Source organism: Cherax quadricarinatus, chromosome 57 (assembly GCF_038502225.1).
Source record: "Cherax quadricarinatus isolate ZL_2023a chromosome 57, ASM3850222v1, whole genome shotgun sequence".
Lineage (NCBI taxonomy): Eukaryota > Metazoa > Arthropoda > Malacostraca > Decapoda > Parastacidae > Cherax > Cherax quadricarinatus.
Genome location: NC_091348.1, coordinates 1,841,684 through 1,868,717, shown reverse-complemented (window position 1 = coordinate 1,868,717; position 27,034 = coordinate 1,841,684). Strand labels below are relative to the sequence as shown.

At 39.7% G+C, this 27,034-nt stretch overlaps 1 protein-coding gene across 9 annotated transcripts in view; it reads right to left on the bottom strand.

The window, feature by feature from the left end:
• The window catches only part of Mpc1 (mitochondrial pyruvate carrier), a 248,397-nt gene that overhangs the window by 150,623 nt on the left and 70,740 nt on the right, over nt 1-27,034 (bottom strand). The gene's annotated exons all lie outside the window — the stretch shown is intronic.

The following is a 27,034-nucleotide window of genomic DNA, read 5'->3' as shown; positions in this document are numbered from 1 at the left end:
CAAAATGAACTACCAAGACATAAGCTCATTAAGAATGCACCTACCTGCTAGAATTGCATATACAGTATTTAATGTTACAGTAGATCACATCTGTGGACAAAAAAAAAAAAAAAAGCCGTTGCACACAACAAACACACACACTTTCATCACATGATGAAAGTGGAATCTTATTAGTTACTAAGTATTAGGATTAGTTTGCCCAAAATGCCTTGGCATGATAGTGGCTATCTTTGTACTTAGCAAATAAAAATTGTAATTACACATTGTAATCTTTACAAAGAAATAAAATTATTATTATTATTAGAGGTCAGATCAAACGATTCTCACTTGAAAAAGTTGTCCAAGGTGTTTTCTCTTCTGTACCAAGATGCCTTTGTGTTGCAGTGTCTGACAGAGTGAATATCAAAATGGTATTTAATACCGACAGGTTGGTAGGTAAGATACATGGGCAACAGTTAGGCAACTTTATTTTGAAACACTTCGCCTAACTGCCAACCTGTCGGTATTATATACCATTTTGATATTCAGTCTGTCAGACACTGCAACACAAAGGCAACTCGGTACAGAAAACACCTTGGACAACTTTTTCAAATGAGAATCGTTTGATCTGAGAGGGATGTGACCTCTCAGTGACTACATTCTCTGTGTGATGAATGGTTTTGAAAACCGACTACATTCTCACTACATTCTCTCTTCTACCAGCCTGCACCTCTCCTTCCGACAGTGTAAGTCTCCACACTGTCACTTATTTCTTCAGATTGTTTCAGAACTCTACTCCAGGCTGAGGGACTGACAAACTCAAATCTACGACTTCAAGGGTGATGGACTGATTACATCGTCTTCACATCTCTACTGCTCCTGTCTATTTTCTGTACTCGACTGAAGAAGCCTACTGTGTGGGCGAAACATTTCGAAATAAAGTTGCCTAACTGGTGTACAAGAATGGTATACAATACCAACAAGATGAAATTGAGACACATGTGCAACATCTGGGTATCTTTATTGTAGACGTATCGCCATCTAGTGGCTTTATCAATACAAATTCCAGGACATAACTTGAAGACAGGAGAACTATGTACAGAAGATGAGGTAATCAGTTCCTCAACCTAGCAGTACGTGCGAAGAGCACCGTAGTCGAAGAGCACCGTAGTTCTCCTGTCTTCAAGTTATGTCCTGGAATTTGTATTGATAAAGCCACTGGATGGCGAAACGTCTACAATAAAGATACCCAGATGTTGCACATGTGTCTCAATTTCATGCCTAACTGTTGCCTATGTGTCATATCTACCAACTTGTTGGTATTATATACCATTTTGATATTGAGTAGGCCTGTTGGCCCATACTAGGCAGGCCCTTCACAATCCATCCCACTAGCAGAATATATGCCCACCCCAATTTTCAATGCTACCCAAGCAATAAGAACATAAGGAAATGGTATGGTGATACCGACAAGATGTGGAAAAAGACACTTATGTACAGTTCAGGACATTTATTAAAGGAAATGTTTCGCCACGAGTGGCTTCTTCAGTCCTAATACAGAGAAAACTAAGAAAACGCGTGTATATAGTGGCAGGAGTCAGGTGAAGTGACTTGTGGGTAGAGGTGGTAGTAGTAGTGGAACTAAGGAGGTGAGACGGATGGTTAGAGAGGGACCTGCAGACATCGTGTAACAGCATCTAGCCATCCATCTCACCTCTTAAGTTCCACTACTACTACTACTACTACCACCTCTACCCACACGTCACTTCACCTGAATCCTGCAACTATATATACATGTTTTCGTAGTTTTCTCTGTATTAGGACTGAAGAAGCCACTTGTGGCGAAATGTTTCCTTTAATAAATGTCCTGAACTGTACATAAGTGTCTTTTTCCACAGTAAGAACATAAGAAAGGAGGAACACTGCAGTAGGCCTGTTGGTCCATACTAGGCAGGTCCTACACAAATCCATCACACAAACAGAATAAACACTACCCAAGCAATAAGCATTGACAATTCTATTTACTCACATGCAAGTCCAACTCAAATCACTCATGTACTTATCCAACCTAAATTTGAAACTACCCTAGGTTTTAGCTTTGATAATTCTATTTACTCACGTGCTAAAACCTTGGGTAGTTTAAAATTTTGGTTGGATAAATACATGAGTGGGAGGGGTTGGATTTCAATGGGACTTACACGTGAGTAAATAGAATTATCAAAGCTTATTGCTTGGGTAGCACTGAAAATTGAGTTGGGAAAATATTCTGCTAGTGTGATGGATTTTGAAGGACCTGCCTGGTATGGGCCATCAGGCCTACTGCAGTGTTCCTGTTGGTTGTTGGGGATAGCCAGGTTAGGTACTTGGATAGGGCATTCTGCTTGAAGGACAGGAGTAGGAGACAGAGGGTTTGCTTTCCCGGGGCTGGGATGGAGGATATTGTTAGCCGGCTTGACAACATCATGAACGGTAATGGGATCAATCCTATTATCTGCCTCAGTGCTGGAGGCAATGATGTAGGCAAGCGTAGAAGTGAGGATTTAGTTAAAAGGTTCAGGACAGCAATAGACATAATTAGGAAGAAGGGGGGGGCACCCTGTTATATATGGCATTTTGCCAACAAGGGGTGTTGGAAATGAATGCTTGTCCAGAGCAATTGGTATTAATTGTTGGCTGGATATACACTGTAAGGATAATGCAGTACCATTCATTGACAACTGGGACAACTTCTATGGCTGAAATGACATGTATGCCAGGGATGGGGTTCACTTATCTAGGGCAGGTGTGGGTTTTCTTGCTAGCTCAGTTGAGGGGGATGTTAGGACTTTAAACTAGGATTAGTTAGAGGTATGGGTTTAGAAATGATAAATAATGAGTATGGATATATTGACTTGTGCTCTGATATTAAGAATCTTAATAGTAACTGTCAGGGAGTAACTCTGGGTACTGATAATTTCAGAAATTGTGTAAAAACAAAGATGAATAGGAAAAATGTGCAGAAGAAAAAACATGATGGTATTTTATACTAACAGTCGAAGTGCAAGAAATAAGATTAATGAACTACATTTGGTAGCATGTGCTGGGAACTTTGATGTCATTGCATTAGCTGAAACCTGGTATGATTTAAAGAGTCAGGATATGATTGCTGAATGTAATATTCAAGGGTTCAAGCTCTTCCATGTGGATAGATGTAATGGGAAGGGGGGAGGAGTTGCATTATATGTTCGAGAAAATATTAACTGTTGCATAAAAACTGGTATAAAGATAGATGGAACAGTAATAGAAACTGTTTGGGTAGAGTTTGTAGAAGGTCAAGAAAAACTAATTCTAGGTTTAAGATACCGACCTCCAGGCTTGGATCACGATAGAGGGAGACTTCTTTGGGACGAAATTGTTAGGGCTTCTAGACACAATAACACAGTGATAGTAGGGGATTTTAACTTTAGTCAAATTGACTGGAATTCTTTGACCGGTAATCTAGAGTCCAGTAACTTTATGGAAACAGTTCAGGACTGTTTTCTGAAACAGTGTGTAACACAACCTACCAGGGGTAATAATTTGCTAGACCTAGTCTTGTCAAATAAGGAAACACTCATAGATAATCTGGAGATCACTGAAGAGCTTGGTGCAAGTGATCACAAATCCATCACTTTTAGCATTAACTGGGAATACAAGAATAATGAAAATACGGTAAAAATCCCTGATTTTCGTTCTGCCAATTATAATGGACTTAGGGAACACCTGTCAAATCTCGATTGGGGTTATCTAGCTAATGACTTTATTGACGATGATCATACTTATGATTATGAAGGGATCTATATTTATGATCTTTTTCTTAATAATGCACACCATGCTCAGAGTATATACATCCCCAGAGAGAAATTAGGTCTAATAATAACGATCCCAAATGGATTAACAGGAGGCTAAAGCATCTATTAGGAGAGAAAAGGGGAATTTATAGGTGCATCAGAAGAGGAGAGGTTAACCTTACTGACCAATATGCCCAGCTTAAAACAGAAGTAAAAAGGGGGATTAGAAAGGCTAAATGTGACTGTGAAATTGGAGTTGCTAATGAATCAAAGACTAATCCAAAGGGCTTCTTTCAGGTGTATAGGTCGAAGTTAAAGGAAAAAGTAGGACCTCTGAAAATTGGAAATGGACAGCTAAGGGATAATGAACTGGAAATGTGTTCCTTATTTAACCCTTTGAGGGTTTTCGTCGTACTAGTACGTCTTACGCGTAGGGGTTTTTGACGTACTAGTACGCATAAATTCTAGCGGCCTCAAATCTCGCGCGAAAAGGCTGATAGGCCTAGGTGTGAGAGAATGGGTCTGCGTGGTCAGTGTGCGCGGTAGAAAAAAAATCTGGGACCCAGTGGTGCATTGTGGGAATGCCCTCTTAGTAAACAATGTCCACCATGCCTCGCGGTAAGAAGCTCCTCACTCCTCGGCGAATTGGGACACTTTTGTTCCCCAGTGACAGTTCTAATAGTGATGGAAGTGCCAGTGAAGATGAGTTTCGTGGTTTTAGTGAGGTTTTGACCGAAACTAATGACCATAATATCGGTAATAGTGAAGAAAACCCAGACGACCCTCAGCCTTCCACCTCTGGTGCTGGGCCCTCGTGTTCACGTTCAGTTGTTCCAGAACCCAAGAGGAAACTTCTATTTTCCCAAATCCCAGACTCAGATGAGAGCATGGGTGATGATAGTGATAGTGAATATGAACTACAAGCTCTTCAAACTAGTTCCAGTAGTGATAGTGAAGTGCAATATTCCCCAGTGAAGCGTCAGTATATACGACGATATATGCGCTCTGGAAGTGTGCCATATGCTATTCCAAGGGGAAGGAGTGTATCTCGGAGTACATCCCGTGGCTGTACAACAGGAACAGACAGTGAAAATGACGAAGATACTGTTGCAATTGGGATGGAAAATGTGCGTGGTGGTAGTGGTGCCGGCGGTGAGGCACCAGCAGTGGGCCATGCTGCCACCCATGCTGCCACCCACGCCGCTGCCTCAGCTGATCTAGAACAAAGGCCACCATCCCCCACTCCCCCACCACACCAGCCTCCACAACCACAACCTCCACAACCACAACCTCCACAACCACAACCACCTGTCATTGTCCAGTACCCACCAGCAGACCGCACCTGGGATTGGCAGGAAGCTGTCAATTTTGTTCCAAATCCCCACCAGTTTGATGGCAGGCAAAGTGGAGTACGGCCATCTTATGCACTTGGGAACAATGCCACTGAACTGGAATGTTTCGAGTTATTCTTTGACGAACCACTGATGAAAAGTATTGTCATGGAAAGCAACACATACTACGAGTACACCATGGCAAACACAATACTTTCACCAAAATCACGTCTACACCAATGGAAGGAGGCAACTGTGGCTGAGCTGTATCTTTTCTTTGCCACAATAATGCTTATGCCACATGTGTATAAGCACAAAGTGAAATCATACTGGTCAACAGACCCCCTGATTGCAACACCAGGTTTCAGTGATATAATGCCAGTGAATCGATTTGTGCTAATGTTACGTATGCTTCACTTCTCAGATAAAACCAGGCCTGACAGAACTGACAGGTTATATAAGATTAGGAATGTGTTTGTGTATCTGAAACAGAAATTCAGTACTCATTTTTATCCCTTCAGGAAGCTTGTAATTGACGAGTCTTTGATTCTGTTCAAAGGAAGACTCTCTTTCAAGCAGTACATACCAAGCAAGAGGAAACGCTTTGGTATAAAGTTGTTTGTGCTTTGTGATTGTTACAGTGGTCTGGTATTGGATATTATTGTGTACACTGGAAGTTATACATTGCAAAATACCAGGAAGTTATTGGGCATCTCAGGTGATGTGGTTCGAACAATGATAGAACCATACCTTGGTAAGGGGCATATATTATATACAGATAACTGGTACACAAGCCCCTCACTCAGTGATTTTTTGCGAGTGAACATGACAGATGTGTGTGGCACAGTGCGTGCAAATCGAAAACATATGCCCAGGTTTGATGCTGGCACTCGCAGAGGTGAGGTGCAGGCGTTTGCTGCCAATGACATCATGGCATTTCGGTGGCATGACAAACGAGATGTCACACTGTTGTCATCAATTCACCCTAATGAAATGGCAGACAGTGGCAGGCAGCATAGAGAGAGAAATGAACCCATTCTAAAACCTGCAGCTGTGATTGATTACACCTTCAACATGCGTTCAGTGGACAAATGTGACATGCAGATTGGGTTTGCTGATTGTGTTCGCAAGAGTTATAAGTGGTACATCAAACTGTTTTTCCATCTTCTGGACATTTCCATGCTCAATGCTTATAATATGTATAAGATGAGCACCAGAAACAAACCACAGTACGGCGAATTCTGTTTGTCTGTCATCAGACAAATAGTATTCAAGTACCAAGGAAATGCACCTGCAATTGACCGCCCACCAAATTATCAACAACTACCTGCTCGTCTGAAGCATGGTGATCACTTCCTGGTAAAACTGCCTGCTACTGCTTTGAAGAAAAAGGCTCAGAAGAGGTGTTACGTCTGTTCACATACAAAAAAACGCCCACGACAACGCAGAGACACTCGTTTTATGTGTGAGGAGTGCAAAACTCCACTGTGCATGACACCATGTTTCAAAGAGTTCCACAGGCTGCAGAACTTCTAGAAACATGTCCTGTGACTGTATATGTGTATATAAAATATAGAAAAATAGTAATAAACAACATTTCATATTGTTTGTTTGTGTAAATATTTTCTGTAAACAAAATAATGACAACAGTGTTTACGCCCTTATTGTGTAGTATTGAAAAAGAAATAACTTACAAAATACTGATCATGTTGGCCTCAGAGGCCATAAAAGTTACTCAGAAAAAGAAAAATTGAAAAAAAATTGAAAATAGTACATAAAAAAGTAAATAGAAAAATACCGGGTGACGGCAGTCGGCGATGTTACCATATGTTGTTCAATTTTGGGAAATTTCACACCTCCATATCTCGGTAAGTATTGACGCTAAAATTTTTTTGTTTAGCCTATAATGTTTAGAAAAAAATACTCTATTTTTTCATAAGAAAAAATAATTTTTTTTTTTTTGAAATTTGGCCGACCCTGAGAACGAGTTTCGGAGAGGGCCTGTCGACCCTCAAAGGGTTAATGACTATTTTTTGTCAGTTTTTACACAGGAAGATGTAAATGAGATTCCAGTAATTAACAATTATTTAGTTCCTGATGAATTTAAATTAACTAATATTACTGTCACGAGGGACATGGTTATTAAACAGATAGACAAACTGAAGCAAAATGAGTCCCCGGGACCCAATGAGTTGTTTTCCAGGGTACTTAAGGAATGCAAAATGGAGCTTAGTCAGCCATTAACGAGTGTGTTTAATGCGTCCATCCTTACCGGTGTTGTGCCAGAGTTGTGGAAGATGGCTAATGTGGTTCCTATATTCAAATCAGGGTATAAGTCCACTCCTTCAAATTACCGTCCAATAAGCCTGACATCTATAGTGGGCAAGTTATTAGAATCAATTATAGCTGACATTATTAGAAGTCACCTTGAAGAGCATAACTTGATAAATGAATCTCAGCATGGATTCACGAGAGGTCGTTCCTGCCTGACAAATTTACTGACGTTCTTCAATAGAACATTTGAGGCAGTTGACAGTGATAAAGAATATGATATTGTTTATTTGGATTTTAGCAAAGCCTTCGACAGAGTACCTCACAAGAGACTCTTAAGAAAAGTGGCAGCTTATGGTATAGGAGGTAAAGTTCTAGCATGGATAGAGGCATGGCTTACCAATAGAAAGCAGAGTTACCATTAATGGGGTGAAATCTGAATGGGGATTAGTCATTAGTGGCATTCCACAAGGATCAGTTTTAGGCCCTCTCTTGTTCATAATTTACATTAATGACCTTGATGAAGGGATTGCGAGTGACATGAGTAAATTTGCTGATGATACAAAGATAGGCTGTATAATTCATTCTGAAAGTTAAGACACATGTGCAACATCTGGATATCTTTATTGTAGACGTTTCGCCATCCAGTGGCTTTATCAATACAGATTCTAGGACATAATAGGAAGACAGTAGAACTATATACAAAAGATGAGGTAATCAGTCCCTCGGCCTTGGAGTTAGTGTTCACAGCATGCTGTGAACACTAACTCCAAGGCCGAGGGACTGATTACCTCATCTTTTGTATATAGTTCTACTGTCTTCCTATTATGTCCTAGAATCTGTATTGATAAAGCCACTGGATGGCGAAACGTCTACAATAAAGATATCCAGATGTTGCACATGTGTCTTAACTTTCATATTTGTCGGTATTTTTTACCTTTCTTGCACAATTCATTCTGAGGAGGATAGCAATGAACTCAAGGAGGATTTGGACAAATTAATGTCTTGGTTTGAAAAATGGCAGATGAAGTTCAATGTGGATAAGTGTAAGGTAGTAGTCCTTGGTAATGAAAATAACCCTCAAAGCAATAATCTAGGTGAAGTAGAGCTTGATCATACAGAATGTGAAAAAGACTTGGGAGTCATGGTAAGCAGAAATATGGTTTAGAAAGACACGTAAGCAAACACTATAACATATTTATTAGAAAACGTTTCGGTCCTGGGACCTTGATCACTTCTAACATACAGAGGTAGAAAGACATTATATATATGTTAGAAGTGATCAAGGTCCCAGGACTGAAACGTTTTCTAATAAATATGTTATAGTGTTTGCTTATGTGTCTTTCTAAACCAACTTGTCGGTATTTATTACCAAGGTTTATACCAAGCAGAAATCTAAAGCCAAGACAGCAGTGCCTTAGTGTGCGCAACAAGGCTAACAGATTACTTGGGTTTATTTCAAGAAATATAAGTAACAGAAGTCCAAAAGTTATTTTACAGCTCTATACATCACTAGTGAGGCCTCATTTAAATTATGCTGCTCAGTTTTGATCCCCTTACTACAGGATGGATATAGACTCATTAGAGAACATACAGAGAAGAATGACTAAAATGATTTACTGTGTAAGGAATCTCCCATATGAAGATAGACTTAAACCCTTAAATCTCCACTCTCTGGAGAGACGTAGAATGAGGGGAGATATCAATGAAGTGTATAAGTGGACAACAGGCATAAACAAAGGAGATATTAATAAAGTACTGAGGGTGTCGAACCAGGTAAGAACCAGAAATAATGGATTTAAGTTGGATAAATTTAGATTTAGAAAGGACATAGGTAAGTACTGGTTTTCTAAGAGAGTTGTAGATGCATGGAACAATCTTCCCAGTTGGGTGATAGAGGCTAGGACCTTGGGTAGCTTTAAGAAGAGACTGGACAAATATATGAGTGGGAGGGGCTGGGTTTGATTGGTGTCATTGGGTACAGGAGTTATTTCTTGGGTAGCTTTAGGTAGAGGTCGTTTTGATAAGGACCTGCGCATGGGCCAGTGGGCCTTCTGCAGTGTTCCTCCATTCTTATGTTCTTATGTTCATATGTTCTTATAACCATACTAGGCAGACTGTTCCACTCATCAACACAAGAACATAAGAAAGGAGGAACACTGCAGTAGGCCTGTTGGCCCATACTAGGCAGGGCCCTCAAAATCCATCACACTAGCAGAATATTTTCCCAACTCAATTTTCAATGCTACCCAAGCAATAAGCTTTGATAATTCTATTTACTCACATGCAAGTCCCACTCAAATCCAACCTGTCTCACTCATGTATTTATCCAACCTAAATTTGAAACTACCCAAGAGTTTTAGCTTTGATAGGACCTTGGGTAGCTTTAAAAAGACATTGGACAAATATATGAGTAGGAGGAGCATGCATGTATATCCAATACAAATATTTTATGATGTTCTCATGTGTTTTATGATTGTTCATGGTTCAATAGGTTAAGGAAGCAGTATTATATTAGATTTCCCTGCAATATATTGGGGCACCAAACATTCGCGATTTTTCAACATTCACGAGGCTCTTTATCCCCTAACCTACGCAAATGTTGAGGGAGACCTGTATATATACATCAAAAATGGTGGCCCGTAAGATGTATATATACAACCGAAACAAAGGGTTAAATGGTCCAAAATTATATATACGTTCTCACGTAGCGCCCCAAACGTATATATACGTTTCATTTGTCATTCATTCAACATTGAGTCGCCTAGACATGAGAGAATGGCATTGGGGGAAAAGTGCAGTCATGGATCGAGTCATGGCTCACAAATAGGAAGCAGAGAGTATGCTTAAATGGGGTTAAATCCGAGTGGGGATCTGTAACAAGTGGCGTAGCACAGGGATCAGTTCTAGGCCCATTGTTGTTTATAATATACAGTGGACCCCCGCCTTACGATCAGCTTCCAATGCGACCAATTATTTAAGTGTATTTATGTAAGTGCTTTTGTACGTTTATTTTTGAAACGGACTAATCTAATTCACAATATTCCTTACGGGAACAAATTCGTTCAGTAACGGCACCTGAACATACTTCTGGAATGAAATTATATCGTAAGGCGGGGGTCCACTGTATATCAATGACCTTGATGAGGGTATTACTAGTGATATAAGCAAATTCGCCGATGACACAAGATAGGTAGGATAATTGATTCAAACGTAGATGTTAGGGAACTTCAAGAGGATTTAGACAAACTCTATTCTTGGTCAGAAAAGTGGCAGATGCAGTTCAATGTAGATAAATGCAAGGTTCTGAAGCTCGGGAGTGTCCATAACCCTAGCACTTATAAGTTAAATAAGGTAGAACTTAGCCATACAGAGTGCTAAAAGGACTTGGGGATTATGGTGAGCAGCAACCTTAAACCACGACAGCAATGCCTAAGCGTACGAAATAAGGCAAATAGATTATTGGGATTTATATCAAAAAGTGTAAGCAACAGAAGTCCAGAGGTTATACTGCAGCTTTATATATCATTAGTAAGGCCTCACCTAGATTATGCAGCTCAGTTCTGGTCTCCATATTACAGAATGGATATAAATTCGTTAGAAAACATTCAGCATAGAATGACTAAATTAATACATAGCATTAGAAATCTTCCCTATGAAGAAAGATTGAAGACTCTTAAATTACATTCACTTGTTAACCCTTTCAGGGTCCAAGGCCAAAATCTGAAGTCACGCACCAGTGTCCAAGAAATTTTGAAAAAAAAAAAAAATTATTTTTTCTTACAGAATTAAAGAGCATATTTTTGTGAAGGTAATAAAACAAAAAAAATTAGAATCTGATCAGTACTTACCGAGATACAGTGCCAAGAAGTTTGTAGAAAATGATGTGGTGGCGGCAACATCGACGAATTCCACATACGCGTATTATATTATTTTGTTGTTTTAGTTGTTTTTTCTTTTCTTTTCCAATTTTTTTCTATTCCTACTAACATTTGGGGCCTGAGAGACCAATACTGTATATAATTGATATATATATACTCACTGTATTGAACACAATAACCGCACTAAAGTTATTATCATATTATTGTTCACCACTGTTGTTTATTACAATAAACATGCACAAATATTGTATAATACTAATGTTCTATCATATATTTACATATTTACAATCACTGGACATGGTTTTAGAACTGCTGGAGCTTGTGGAACTCCTTGAAACAAGGCACCATGCACAGAGGCACCTTACATTCCTCACACATAAACCGAGTGTCTTTGCGTCTTTGTTGCCGTCGTTTTGTTTGTGCACAGACGATGCATCTCTTCTGAGCAAATTTCTTTTGAGTTGAAGGAAGCTGTATTATGAAATGATCACCTTCTCTCCTCAAACGCTTGGGTATATTGTGATGAATTCGAGGACCATGTTGTATTGCAGGTGTTGTTACCTGGTACTTCATTATGAGTTGTCTGACAACAGACAAACAAAATTCACCATACGGTGGTCTGTTACCAGTCTTTATTTGGTACATATTATATGCATTCAGCATTGAAATGTCCATGAGATGGAAGAAAAGTTTCATGTACCACTTGTAACTCTTACGAACACAGTCAACAAAACCAATCTGCATGTCACACTTGTCAACCAAGCGCATGTTTTGTGTATAATCAATCACTGTCACTGGTTTTCGAATACGTTCATTAGTCACTCGATCAACTTTGCCACTGTCTTGCATTTCATTACGGTGAATGGTTGTCAACAATGTGACATCTCGTTTGTCATGCCACCGTAATGCCATGATGTCATTGGCAGTAAACACCTGCACGTCATCACCACGAACACCTGCGTTGAGCCTGGGCATATGTTTACGATTAGAACGCACTGTGCCACACACATCTGTCTTGTTCACTCGCATGAAATCACTGAGTAATGGGCTTGTGTACCAGTTATCGGTATATAATGTATGGCCCTTACCAAGATAAGGTGCCATCATGTTTCTCACTACGTCACCTGATATACCCAATAACATCTTGGTATCTTTCAATGTTTTACTACCCGTGTATACAACAATATCCAACACCAGGCCACTGTCACAATCACAGAGTACAAACAATTTTATACCAAAGCGGTTCCTCTTGCTCGGTATATACTGCTTGAATGACAGTCTACCTTTGAACAAAATCAAAGACTCGTCAATTACAAGATTCTTGAATGGATAAAAGTATATCCTGAACTTTTGTTTGAGATACATGAAAACATTTCTAATCTTGTATAACCTGTCACTTCTGTCAGGCCTGGTTTTGTCAGAGAAGTGCAACATACGTAACAGTAAGATAAACCTGTTCACTGGTATTATTTCACTGAAGGATGGGGTACAAATTAGCCGATCTGTGGACCAGTATGCTTTTATATTATGCTTATAGACGTGAGGCATAAGCATTATTGTTGCAAAAAGCAAATACATTTCTGCAACAGTCGTCTCTTTCCACCTGTGTAGTCTTGACTGTGGTGATAAGATCGTATTTGCCATGGTGTACTGAAAATACTTATTACTTTCCCTGACAATAATTTCCATCAATGGCTGGTCAAAGAATAATTCAAAGAATTCCAGTTCATTGGCCGTGGTTCCAAGGGGACAGGTAGGTAGAATTCCACTTTGAGAGTCATCAAAGTGGTGAGGGCTGGGAACAAAATTGGGATTTTGCTGCCAATCCCAGATACGGTTTGCTGGTGGATACTGGACATCATAGGCTGGTTGTACTGGTGGTTGTGGCGGGCTGGTGGGTGACGCTCCGCTTTGTCCTTGAACTGACGAGTCAGCAGCGTGGGTCCCCACGTGGCACAGCGAGTCACGCATGGCGGTGCCACTACCACCACCAGCCCCACTAACACCATCCACTGATGTCTGTGGCCCATCCATGCCAAGTGTAGCCACATCATCCTCACTATCACTACCTAAAACGGGTGTAGGGCCACGGGATGTACTCCGGGATGTACTCCGGGATGTACTCCGTCCCCTGGGCACAGCATAGGGTACACTACCCGAGCGCATGCGGCGGCAAACATACCGACGCTTCACTGGTGAATATGTTTCCTCACTATCACTACTCGAATGATCGTCGAGCGCAATAAAATCACAATCCACGTCAGAATCATCGTCATTACTGAAGTCAGAGGCCAGGCCACGGGAAAATATTAGTTTTCTCTTACGTTTAGGAACACCCGACCGTGAGTCACGAGTGCCCACACCAGAGGTAGAAGGTCGAGGATCGTCGGGGTTTTCTGCACTATTATCGATATCCTGGTCATTATTTTCGGTCACTAACTTATCAAAGCCATAGAATTCGTCTTCATTTCCACTTCCATCAGTGTCAGAACTATCAGACAGGAAGAGGAGAGTCCCAATTTTCCGGGGAGTGAGAGCTGACTTGCGACGAGGCATGGTGAACAAGGGTGACTGAGCCGGCGTTCCCACAATGCTATGCAGGCGCCTAGATTTTTTGTTTACGGTGCACACCCACGGCGCAGACCCATTCTCTCATATGTAGGCCTATGAGCGCTTTCGCGCTAAATTTGACGGCGCTAGAATTTTGGCGTAGATCTACGGTTTGGACACTCACCGACCAGCCGTAGATCTATGGGACGGACCCTGAAAGGGTTAAAGAAGAATGAGGGGAGACATGATCGAAGTGTATAAGTGAAAGATGGGTATTCTCACGTAGCGCCCCAATCGTATATATACGTTTCATTTGTCATTCATTCAACATTGAGTCGCCTAGACATGAGAGAATGGCATTTGGGGAAAAGCGCTGTTATGGATCAAGTCATGGCTCACAAATAGGAAGCAGAGAGTATGCTTAAATGGGGTTAAATCCGAGTGGGGATCTGTAACAAGTGGCATACCACAGGGATCAGTCTTAGGTGCGTTATTGTTTATAATATATATCATTGACCTTGTTGAGGGTATTACTGGGATTACTGGCAGAGGAGGGCGAGTTGACATCCCTTGAAACCCCAACAAAGACTATCGAAAACGTCACAACGAACTCTATCAGTGAAGGTAAGAACATTGTTTTAGTTAGGGACAGTCAAGTGAAATTTATGGAAAGGGCATTTTGTCTTAGGGACAGGAAGAGGAGGCAGAGGGTATGTTTTCCTGGGACTGGGATGGGGGATATTGTTAGCCATCTGGACAACATCATGAAAGGTAATGGGAGTAATCCTATTATCTGCCTCAGTGCGGGAGGCAACGATGTTGGCAGACGTAGGAGTGAAGACCTGATTAACAGGTATAGGACAGCAACAGAGATAATTAGGAAGAAGGATGGGAACCCTGTGATATGTGGCATTTTGCCTAGGAGAGGAGTTGGAAATGAATGGTTATCCAGGGCAATTGGTGTCAACTGCTGGCTGGACAAATACTGTAAGGAAAATGCAGTAACATTCATAGACAACTGGGACCTCTTCTATGGCAGAAATGACATGTATGCCAGGGATGGGGTTCACTTATCTAGATTTGGGTTTGGGAGCACTGGCCAACGCAGTGGAGGGAGCTGTTAGGTCTTTAAACTAGAAATAGATAGTGGTATGGGTTTTCGTGGAAAATCAATGTATTCTGAGTGTAGCGATAGTGAGAGTTTTAAGGAAACCAGTTATAGGAAGAATGAGGAAGAGTTCTTGGTGAACATAGGAGAGCCAATGGCATTAGGTGATAAGGAGAGTAACAGGCATAGTGGAGGAACAAAAATCAGCAGGAAGAAAAGAGAGAAGGGAGGGTTTCTGAAAATATATTATACTAACAGTCGTAGTGCGAGAAATAAGATGGACGAATTGAGATTAGTTGCGAGTGCGGGTAGCACTGATGTTTTTGCCATAACTGAGACATGGTTTAATATGAAAAATAGGGACATGCCTGCTGAATGTCACATTCAGGGTTTTAAATTGTTCCAAGTAAACAGAAATATCGGAAAGGGGGGTGGGGTGGCACTCTATATCCGAGATCGTTTAAATTGTTGCATAAAAACTGGTATAAAGTCTGAAACACATACTGAGTCTGTTTGGGTAGAATTTTCAGAGGGGGCACGAAAAATTGATCTTAGGCGTGATATACCATCCCCCAAACTTGGATAGAGACCAAGGAAGACTACTGTGGGAGGAAATTGTTAAGGCCACAAGGCACGATAACGTTGTAATTCTAGGAGACTTTAACTCTAGTCAGACTGACTGGAATTTTTTGACAGGGAATTTGGAATCTAATGACTTTTTAGAAGTAGTTCAGGATTGTTTTTTGAAGCAGTTTGTGGCAGAGCCTACAAGGGGTAATAACCTGCTTGACTTGGTTCTGGCAAACAAGGAATCACTTGTTAATAATTTAGAAATTTCAGACGAACTTGGTGCTAGCAACCACAAATCAATTACCTTTAGCATTGAATGGAAGTATATTAAGGGTAACTCAGTAACAGTTCCAGATTTTCGCTTAGCAGATTACAATGGGCTTAGAGAACACTTATCATCTGTTCACCGGGGTAACGAAGAGAGCTATCAATATGAGAGTTTTCTAAACACTATACATGCTGCCCAAAGAACATTTATCTCGTATAAAGACATTAGATCGAATAGAAATGACCCAAAATGGATGAATAATAGGCTCAAATATCTTTTGGGACAGAAAAAAGGAATTTATAGGCACATAAAATGAGGTGAGGGTCATCTTATGAATCAGTATATTGACATTAAGAGGGACATTAAAAAGGGGATAAGAAAAGATAAACAGCACTATGAAATTAAAGTTGCTAGGGATTCGAAAACTAACCCGAAAAGTTTTTTCCAGGTTTATAGAACAAAAGTTAGAGATAAGATAGGTCCCCTTAAAAATAACTCTGGGCATCTTACTGACAAGGAGAATGAAATGTGGTCTATTCTTAATAATTATTTTATCTCAGCTTTCACTCAGGAGGGCACTAACAATATCCCAGTAATAATTTTTTATAGTGGGCTTGAAGATGACAAATTATGCAATATCATAGTCACTAGCGAAATGGTTATCAAACAGATAGACCGACTGAAGCAAAATAAATCCCCAGGCCCTGATGAACTTTTTTCCAGGATTCTTAAAGAGTGTAAAATGGAACTTTGTGAACCATTGACTAATATTTTTAACATTTCTCTTCAAACAGGTGTAGTGTCTGATATGTGGAAGATGGCTAATGTAATTCCTATTTTTAAAGCAAGAGACACGTCGTTACCGTCAAATTACCGCCCAATAAGCCTGACCTTAATTGTAGGCAAATTACTAGTCAATTATAGCTGATAATATAAGAAGCCATCTGGATAAGCATAGCTTGATTAATGATACTCAGCAGGGATTCACGAGGGGCCGTTCCTGCCTAACTAATTTATTAATCTTCTTCAGTAAAGCTTTTGAGGCCGTTGATCATGGTAAAGAATTCGATATTGTTTATTTAAATTTTAGTAAGGCTTATGATAAAGTACCGCACCAGAGACTGTTAAAGAAAGTGGTAGCTCATGGCATTGGGGGAAAAGTGCTATCATGGATCGAGTCATGGCTCACTAATAGGAAGCAGAGAGTACGTATGCTTAAATGGGGTTAAATCCGAGTGGGGATCTGTAACAAGTGGCGTACCACAGGGATCAGTTTTAGGCCCGTTGTTGTTTATAATATATATCAATGACCTTGATGAGGGTATTACTAGTGATATGAGCAAATTCGCCGATGACACAAAGATAGGTAGGATAATAGATTCAAATGTAGATGTTAGGGAACTCCAGGAGGATTTAGACAAACTATTCTTGGTCAGAAAAGTGACAGATGCAGTTCAATGTAGATAAATGCAAGGTTCTGAAGCTTGGGAGTGTCCATAACCATAGCACTTATAAGTTAAATAATGTAGAACTTAGCCGTACAGAATGCGAAAAGGACTTGGGGGCTATGGTAAGCAGCAACCTTAAGCCAACACAGCAATGCCTAAGAGTATGTAATAAGGCAAATAGATTATTGGGATTTATATCAAGAAGTGTAAGCAACAGAAGTCCAGAGGTTATACTGCAGCTTTATACATCATTAGTAAGGTCTCACCTAGATTATGCAGCTCAGTTCTGGTCTCCATATTACAGAATGGATATAAATTCGTTAGAAAACATTCAGCGAAGAATGACTAAATTAATACATAGCATTAGAAATCTTCCGTACAAAGAACAATTGAAGACTCTTAAACTACATTCACTTGTAAGACGAGGAATGAGGGGAGACATGATCGAAGTATACAAGTGGAAGATGGGTATTAACAAAGGGGATATAAATAAGGTCTTGAGGATATCTCTCCAAGAGAGAACCTGCAATAATGGATTCAAACTGGACAAGTTTAGATTTAGAAAGGATATAGGAAAGTATTGGTTTGGAAACAGGGTAGTTGATGAGTGGAACAATCTACCTAGTTGAGTTATTGAGGCTAAAACCTTGGGTAGTTTCAAATTTAGGTTGGATAACTACATGAGCAAGAGGGGTTGGATTTGAGCAGGACTTGCATATATTAGTGGATAGAGTTATCAGACCTTATTTCTTGGGTAGCATTGAAAATTGGGTTGAGCAAATGTTTTGTTAGCGGGATGGATTGTAAAGGACCTGCCTAATATGGGCCAACAGGCCTGCTGCAGTGTTTCTCCTTTCTTATGTTCTTAAACATTGAAGTCCCAGTGTAGTAATATTATGAGTTCTAGGGTAACTAGTAATAAGCAGAACGAGGTAGATATTGGAAAGCCAATGGCACTAGGTGACAAGGACAGTACAGTGGACCCCCGCATACCGATGGCACCACATAACGATTAATCCGCATACCGCTTGCTTTAATCGCAAAAATTTTGCCTCGCATACCGCTTAAAAACCCGCTCACCGATTTTCGTCCGAGACGCGTCCAATGTGCGCCCTCAGCCAGCCTCACATGTGCCGCCTGTGCCATTGTTTACCAGCCAGCCTCCGCGGTAACATCCAAGCATACAATCGGAATATTTCGTATTATTACAGTGTTTTCGGTGCTGTTTCTGGAAAATAAGTGACCATGGGCCCCAAGAAAGCTTCTAGTGCCAACCCTACACCAATAAGGGTGAGAATTCCAATAGAAATGAAGAAAGAGATCATTGATAAGTATGAAAGTGGAGTGCGTATCGCCGACCTGGTCAGGTTGTACAAGAAACCCCAATCAACCATCGCTACTATTGTGGGCACCAGAAAGGCAATCAAGGAAGCTGTTCTTGCCAAAGGTTTAACTGTGTTTTCGAAACAAAGATCGCAAGTGATGGAAGATGTTGAGAGACTCTTATTGGTGTGGATAAATGAAAAACAGCTAGCAGGAGATAGCGTCTCTCAAGTGATCATAAGCGAAAAGGCTAGGAAGTTGCATGAGGATTTAATTAAAAAAATGCCTGCAACTAGTGCTGATGTGAGTGAATTTAAGGCCAGCAAAGGTTGGTTTGAGAGATTTAAGAAGCGTAGTGGCATACATAGTGTGATAAGGCATGGTGAGGCTGCCAGTTCGGATCACAAAGCGGCTGAAAAATATGTGCAGGAATTCAAGAAGTACATAGAGACTGAAGGACTGAAACCTGAATAAGTGTTTAATTGTGATGAAACAGGCCTGTTTTGGAAGAAAATGCCAAGCAGGACCTACATTACTCAGGAGGAAAAGGCACTCCCAGGACATAAGCCTATGAAAGACAGGCTTACTTTGTTGATGTGTTCCAATGCTACTGGTGATTGCAAAGTTAAGCCTTTATTAGTGTATCACTCTGAAACTCCCAGAGCGTTCAGGCAAAAGAATGTCCTCAAGGAGAATTTGTGTGTGCTGTGGAGGGCAAACAGTAAGGCATGGGTCACTAGGGACTTTTTCTATGACTGGTTACACCATGCATTTGCCCTCAATGTGAAAGATTACCTAACTGAAAAGAAATTAGAACTTAAGTGCCTCCTGGTGTTAGACAATGCCCCAGGTCATCCTACAGACGTTGCAGAGCGACTTTATGGGGACATGAAATTCATTAACATCAAGCTTTTGCCTCCTAATACCACTCCTCTCCTGCAGCCCATGGACCAGCAGGTTATTGCAAACTTCAAGAAACTGTACACAAAAGCTCTGTTTGAAAGGTGCTTTGTAGTGACCTCAGAAACTCAATTGACTCTAAGAGAGTTTTGGAGAGAGCACTTTAATATCCTCAATTGTGTAAACCTTATAGGTAAGGCTTGGGAGGGAGTGACTAAGAAGACCTTGAACTCTGCTTGGAAGAAACTGTGGCAAGAATGTGTAGACAAAAGGGATTTTGAAGGGTTTGAGGCTAACCCTGAGAGGATTATGCCAGTTGAGGAATCCATTTTGGCATTGGGAAAGTCCTTGGGGTTGGAGGTTAGTTGGGAGGATGTGGAAGAGTTGGTGGAGGAGGACAATTAAGAACTAACCACTGATGAGCTGATAGATCAACTTCAAGAGCAAGAGGACAGACCCGAGAAAACTGGTTCAGAGGAGGGGAGAGAGAAATTGAAGAAGTTGCCTACTACAAAGATTAAGGAAATCTGTGCAATGTGGCTGAAAGTGCAAACCTTTATGGATGAGTATCACCCTCACACAGCTATTGCAAGCCGTGCTGGTGATTATTACACTGACAATGTTGTGAAACACTTTAGGGAAGTCATAAAGGAACGAGAGGTACAGGCCACTATGGACAAATATGTTGTGCGAAAGAAGTCCAGTGACTCTGAAGCTGGTCCTAGTGACATTAAAAGAAGGGAAGTAACCCCAGAAAAGGACTCGACACCTCAAGTCTTAATGGAAGGGGATTCCCCTTCTATACACTAACACTCTCTCTCCCCTCCTCCCATCCCATCAATCATCACCAGATCTTCAATAAAAGTAAGTGTCATGTAAGTGTGCATGCCTTTTTCAGTTTGTGTGTATTAAAATTAACATTTCATGTGGTAAAAAAAATTTTTTTTTTCATACTTTTGGGTGTCTTGCACGGATTAATTTGATTTCCATTATTTCTTATGGGGAAAATTCATTCGCATACCGATTATTTCGCATAATAATGACCCCTCTTGCACGGATTAAAATCGGTATGCGGGGGTCCACTGTAATAGGTTTAGCAGAAAAACAGAAATGAGCAGGAAGGGAATAGAGAAAGGAGGGTCTTTCAATGTATATTATGCTAATAGCCGTAGTGCTAGGAATAAGATGGACGAGTTGAGATTAGTTGCTAGTGAAGGTAACATTGATGTGTTTGCCATAACTGAGACGTGGTTTAATTCAAAAAGTCGGGACATGCCTGCAGAATGTCACATTCAGGGTTTTAAATTGTTCCAAGTAGAAAGAAGTATCGGGAAGGGGGGTGGGGTGGCACTGTATGTCCGAGATCGCTTGAACTGTTGCATAAAAACGGGTAATAAGTCTGAAGTAACACATACAGAGTCTGTTCGGATAGAAATTTCAGAGGGGAATGAAAAATTGATTTTAGGTGTGACATACTGTCCCCCAAACTTAGATAGGGACCTAGGGAGACTACTATGCAAGGAAAGTGTTAGGGCCACATGGCACGATAACGTAGTAATTCTAGGAGACTTTAACTTTAGTCATATTGATTGGAATTTCTTGACTGGGAATTTAGAATCAAATGACTTCTTAGGAGTAGTTTAGCATTGTTTTTTGAAGCAGTTTGTGACAGAGCCTACAAGGGGAAATAACCTGCTTGACTTGGTTTTGGCAAACAAGGAAACTCTTGCTAATAATTTAGAAATTACAGAGGAACTCAGCACAAGCGATCACAAATCAATTACCTTTAGCATTGAATGTAAGTATGATAATAGGGATAATTCAGTAATGGTCCCAAATTTTTGCTTAGCAGATTACAATGGGCTTAGAGAACACTTATCATCTGTGGACTGGAGTAAGAAGAGAGCGATCAGTATGACAGCTTTCTTAACACAATACATGCTGCCCAAAGGACATTTATCCCATTTAAGGAAATTAGATAGAATAGAAATGACCCAAAATGGAGGAATAATAGGTTCAAATATTTTTTAGGACAGAAAAAGGGAATTTATAGGTGTATCAAAAGAGGTGAGGGTCATCTTATGAATCAGTATATTGACATTAAGAGGGACATTAAAAAGTGGATAAGAAAAGCTAAACGGAACTATGAAATTAAAGTTGCTAGGGATTCGAAAACTAACCCAAAAAGTTTTTCCCAGGTTTATAGAACAAAAGTTAGAGATAAGATAGGTCCCCTTAAAAATAACTCTGGGCATCTCACTGACAAGAAGAATGAAATGTGCTCTATTCTTAATAATTATTTTCTCTCGGTTTTCACTCAGGAAGACACTAACAATATCCCAGTAATAATTTTTATAGTGGGCCTGAAGATGATAAATTATGCAATATCCCAGTCACTAGCAAAATGGTTATCAAACAGATAGATCAGTTAGAGCAAAATAAATCCCCAGGCCCTGATGAACTTTTTTCAAGGGTTCTTAAAGAGTGTAAGGTGGAACTTTGTGAACCATTGACTAATATTTTTAATATTTCTCTTCAAACAGGTGTAGTGTCGGATATGTGGAAGATGGCTAATGTAATTCCTATTTTTAAAGCAAGGGACAAGTCTTTACCGTCTAATTACCGCCCAATAAGCCTAACCTCAATTGTAGGCAAATTACTAGAGTCAATTATAGCTGATAATATAAGAAGCCATCTCGATAAGCACAGCTTGATTAATGATACTCAGCATGGATTCACGAGGGGTCGTTCCTGCCTAACTAATTTATTAACCTTCTTCAGTAAAGCTTTTGAATCCACCGATCATGATAAAGAATTCGATACTGCTTGTTTAGATTTTAATAAGGCTTTTAATAGAGTACCACACCAGAGACTGTTAAAGTGGCAGCTCATGGCATTGGGGGAAAAGTGTTGTCATGGATTGAGTCATTGCACACCAATCGGAAGCAGAGAGTATGCTTAAATGGGGTTAAATCCGAATGGGGATCCCTAACAAGTGGCATTCCACAGGGATCAGTCTTGGGCCCGTTGTTGTTTATAATGTATATCAATAACTTTGATGAGGGAATTACTAGTGATATGAGCAAATTCGCCGATGACACAAAGATAGGTAGGATAATTGATTCAAACTTAGATGTCATGGAACTGCAGGAGGATTTAGGCAAACTCAATTCCTGGTCAGAAAAGTGGCAGATGGAGTTCAATGTATATAAATGCAAGGTTCTGAAGCTCTGGAGTGTCCATAACCCTACCACTTATAAGTTAAATAATGTAGAACTTAGCCATACAGATTGCAAAAAGGACTTGGGGGTTATGGTAAGCAGCAACCTTAAACCAAGACAGCAGTGCCTAAGCATACAAAACAAAGCAAATAGATTACTGGGATTTATATCAAGAAGTGTAAGCAACAGAAGTCCAGCAATTATTTTACAGCTTTATACATCATTAGTAAGGCCTCACCTAGATTACGCAGCTTAGTTCTAGTCTCCATATTACAGAATGGATATAAATCCATTAGAAAATATCCAGCGAAAATTGACCAAATTAATACACAGCATTAGAAATCTTCCGTACAAAGAACGATTGAAGACTCTTAAACTACATTCACCTGTAAGACGAAGAATGAGGGGAGACATGATTGAAGTGTATAAGTGGAAGATGGGTATTAACAAAGGGGATATAAATAAGGTTTTGAGGATATCACTTCATGAAAGAACCCACAATAATGGATTCAAATTAGATAAGTTTAGATTTCAAAAGGATATAGGAAAGTATTGGTTTGGGAATAGGGTAGTTGATGAGTGGAACAGTGCCTAGTAGGGTTATTGAAGCTAAAATGATGGGTAGTTTCAAATTTAGGTTAGATAAATACATGAGTGAGAGGGGTTGGATTTGAGAGACTTGCATAATGAGTAAATAGAATCATCAAAACTTATTTCTTGGGTAGCATTGAAAACTGGGTTGGGCAAATATTTTGTTAGTGGGAAGGATTGTAAAGGACCTGCCTGGTATGGGCCAAGAGGCCTGCTGCAGTGTTCCTCCTTTCTTATGTTCTTATGAGCAAATTCGCCGATGACACAAAGATAGGTAGGATAACTGATTCAAATGTCGATGTTAGGGAACTTCAGGAGGATTTAGACAAACTCTATTCTTGGTCAGAAAGGTGACAGATGCAGTTCAACGTACATAAATGCAAGGTTGTGAAGCTCGGAAGTGTTCATAACCCTAGCACTTATAAGTTAAATAATTTAGAACTTATCCATACAGATTGCAAAAAGGACTTGGGGGCTATGGTAAGCAGCAACCTTAAGCCAACACAGCAATGCCTAAGAGTGCATAATAAGGCAAATAGATTATTGGGATTTATATCAAGAAGTGTAAGCAACAGAAGGTTATACTGCAGCTTTATACATCATTAGTAAGGCCTCATCTAGATTATGCAGCTCAGTTCTGGTCTCCATATTACAGAATGAATATAAATTCGTAGGAAAACATTCAGAGAAGAATGACTAAATTAATACATAACATTAGAAATCTTCCAAACGAAGAGCGATTGAAGACTCTTAACCCGTAAACGGTCCAAACGTATATATACATTTTTTCAACATTTGAAAGTATGTAAAAAAAGTTGAAAAACTCTGATCTACTTTTTTTTTTTTTTTATATTTGAAAATATGTAAAAAAAAATGTAGATCTACTTTTGTAGCACTACACGTGAACATAGATCTGCTTGGACCGTTTACAGGTTAAACTACATTCACTTGTAAGACGAAGAATGAGGGGAGACATGATCGAAGTGTATAAGTGAAAGATGGGTATTAACAAAGGGGATATAAATAAGGTCTTGAGGATATCTCTCTAAGAGAGAACCCACAATAATGGATTCAAATTAGATAAGTTTAGATTTCGAAAGGATGTAGGCAAATATTGGTTTGGAAATAGGGTAGTTGATGAGTGGAACAGTCTTCCTAGTAGGATTATTGAAGCTAAAACATTGGGTAGTTTCAAATTTAGGGTGGATAAATACATGAGCGAGAGGGGTTGGATTCGAGTGGGACTTGCATAATGCGTAAATAGAATCATCAAAACTTATTTCTTGGGTAGCATTGTAAATTGGGTTGGGCAAATATTTTGTTAATGGGATGGATTGTAAAGGACCTGCCTAGTATGGGCCAACAGGCCTGCTGCAGTGTTCCTCCTTTCTTATGTTCTTATGGGTGTGCGCACTCAGTGCGCGCCATATGAAAAAAAATTGGGGACACCTGGGTACCACATGCTCTTTATTCCTATAAAAAAAAAACTATTTTTTTTTCTCAAGATATTTGGTGCGCAGGTGAACATATATATACGTTTGGACCCTTTAAGGGTTAATATACGATAGTGTAAACATGTTATCAGGCTTTTATATGCATCTGCAAGTGAAAAAGAGGATATGATTCACTTTACAGCAGTAGCCTGGACCCTAATTTGCTGTATAAGCGAGGCCCTCCTGTAGTCTTGTTGTTAGGTAAGACACATATGCAACAGTTAGGTATCTTTATTTCAAAACGTTTCGCCTACACAGTAGGCTTCTTCAGTCGAGTACAGAAAAGTTGATAGAAGCAGAAGATACTTGAAGACGATGTAATCAGTCCATCACCCTTAAAGTTTTGAGGTGGTCAGTCCCTCAGTCTGGAGAAGAGCATTGTTCCATAGAATGAAACAATATGGAGATGAAGTGACAGGATGGAGCCTTATATAGCACCAAGAGGTGAGATGTAGGTCACTAGAAGAGGTAAGAACTCAGATGTTGGGAGGTCAGGTCCCTCTCAAATCCAGCCGTTCTCACTAGTAGAGGTTGTCGAAGTTGATTGTAGGTCTGTACCAAGATACCCTTGTGTTGCAGTGTCTGACAGATTGAACATTAAAATGGTATAAAATACTGACAGGTTGTTAGGTAAGACACATATGCAACAGTTAGGTATCTTTATTTCGAAACGTTTCGCCTACACAGTAGGCTTCTTCAGTCGAGTACAGGAAAGTTGATAGAAGCAGAAGATACTTGAAGACGATGTAATCAGTCCATCACCCATAAAGTTTTGAGGTGGTCAGTCCCTCAGTCTGGAGAAGAGCATTGTTCCATAGAATGAAACAATATGGAGATGAAGTGACAGGATGGAGCCTTATATAGCATCTTCGAGTATCTTCTGCTTCTATCAACTTTTCTGTACTCGACTGAAGAACCCTACTGTGTAGGCGAAACGTTTCGAAATAAAGATACCTAACTGTTGCATATGTGTCTTACCTAACAACCTGTCGGTATTTTATACCATTTTAATGTTCAATCTGTAGTCTTGTTAACTGATTATTGAAAGTAATTAACAAAACTGTTGCATGAATCTAAATTATTAAAACCACTGATACTACACTTCCCACTGTAACCTAGAACATTGCCTAACCCTGTGTAAATTGACCCATAGACATTGCAAATTAAATGTGAGTGACACGTAGATGAGTGTTCTTGTGTTTTTTCAGTTGTAGGAGGTGAAGCAGATGTTTTATCCATCTCCTCCACATCAAAACCATTATCATGGTCATCTCTGTCATACTCACTATCATTATCCTGGTGTAAAAGACCTTCAATTTCATCCTGCATCTTTCTTTTTCCTCTTGATACCATCAATAATAGTGCAAGGGGCATGAAAAATTTTAATATTCATTAGCATAAGTGCATTTTAATAGCCAAATAATAAGTCTCTGGCATTTACTAGCATGCAAAAAGGATGTATAATATATTACTGAATATACATGAACTGAATAATATTCAAAAACACTGTACATAAATAACCCAAACAATGCAGTAACTTCAAAAGAGAAAAACCAAGGCAGTGTTGAGAGAAATATCAGTTGAGTATCAGCCAACTGAGCCTTGTCAATGTATGGTGCAGCATTTAGTAAAAAAATAACAGCACACAAGAAATCTTGACGTGCATTTCTCATTCATGTGGTGTACTCAAACACATCACAGTACAGGTGGAAGATTTTTTATATCCAAGGGGTAATTCCAAATTTTGCAGTGAAAAGCTAAAGCTATTTGGTTAAATATGTTGGAATGCAGAAATGAAAGGATTAAAAGGACCCATTCAGTGACTGACCAATTCTGAGAGGTGGCAGGCTATTCAAAAGAGAAAAAAAAAGTCTAAAATATTTTTCTGAAAGTTTAGTACAAAATTAAATGCTATATACTGCACCTAGGTCAAATGCTACCTATGACTACATTTGTGCAGTCACAGGCAGTCTTTATCTTTGTCAGCACTTTAAGTTCCCTTTTCTCCTTGTCTGCCTCTGCTCTAAACTTTGCTAGTTATCTTTGTCTGACTTTATTTGTTCTGCTACTAAATTTGCTGCTTCTTTTTATAATAATGCTACCTTTAGGTATAAAATATTTAAAAGCTTTCATTACCTGCCACATGCAACAACACCTGATTACCTTTGTTCACACACATTACGAAGATTCTCTCTGTGAACCCAGATAAATCACGTTATTTCCCAAACTGCAAAATCACTAAATACTGCATTGGAAATTATTGTAGTTATAATTTTTCAATGGACTCACTA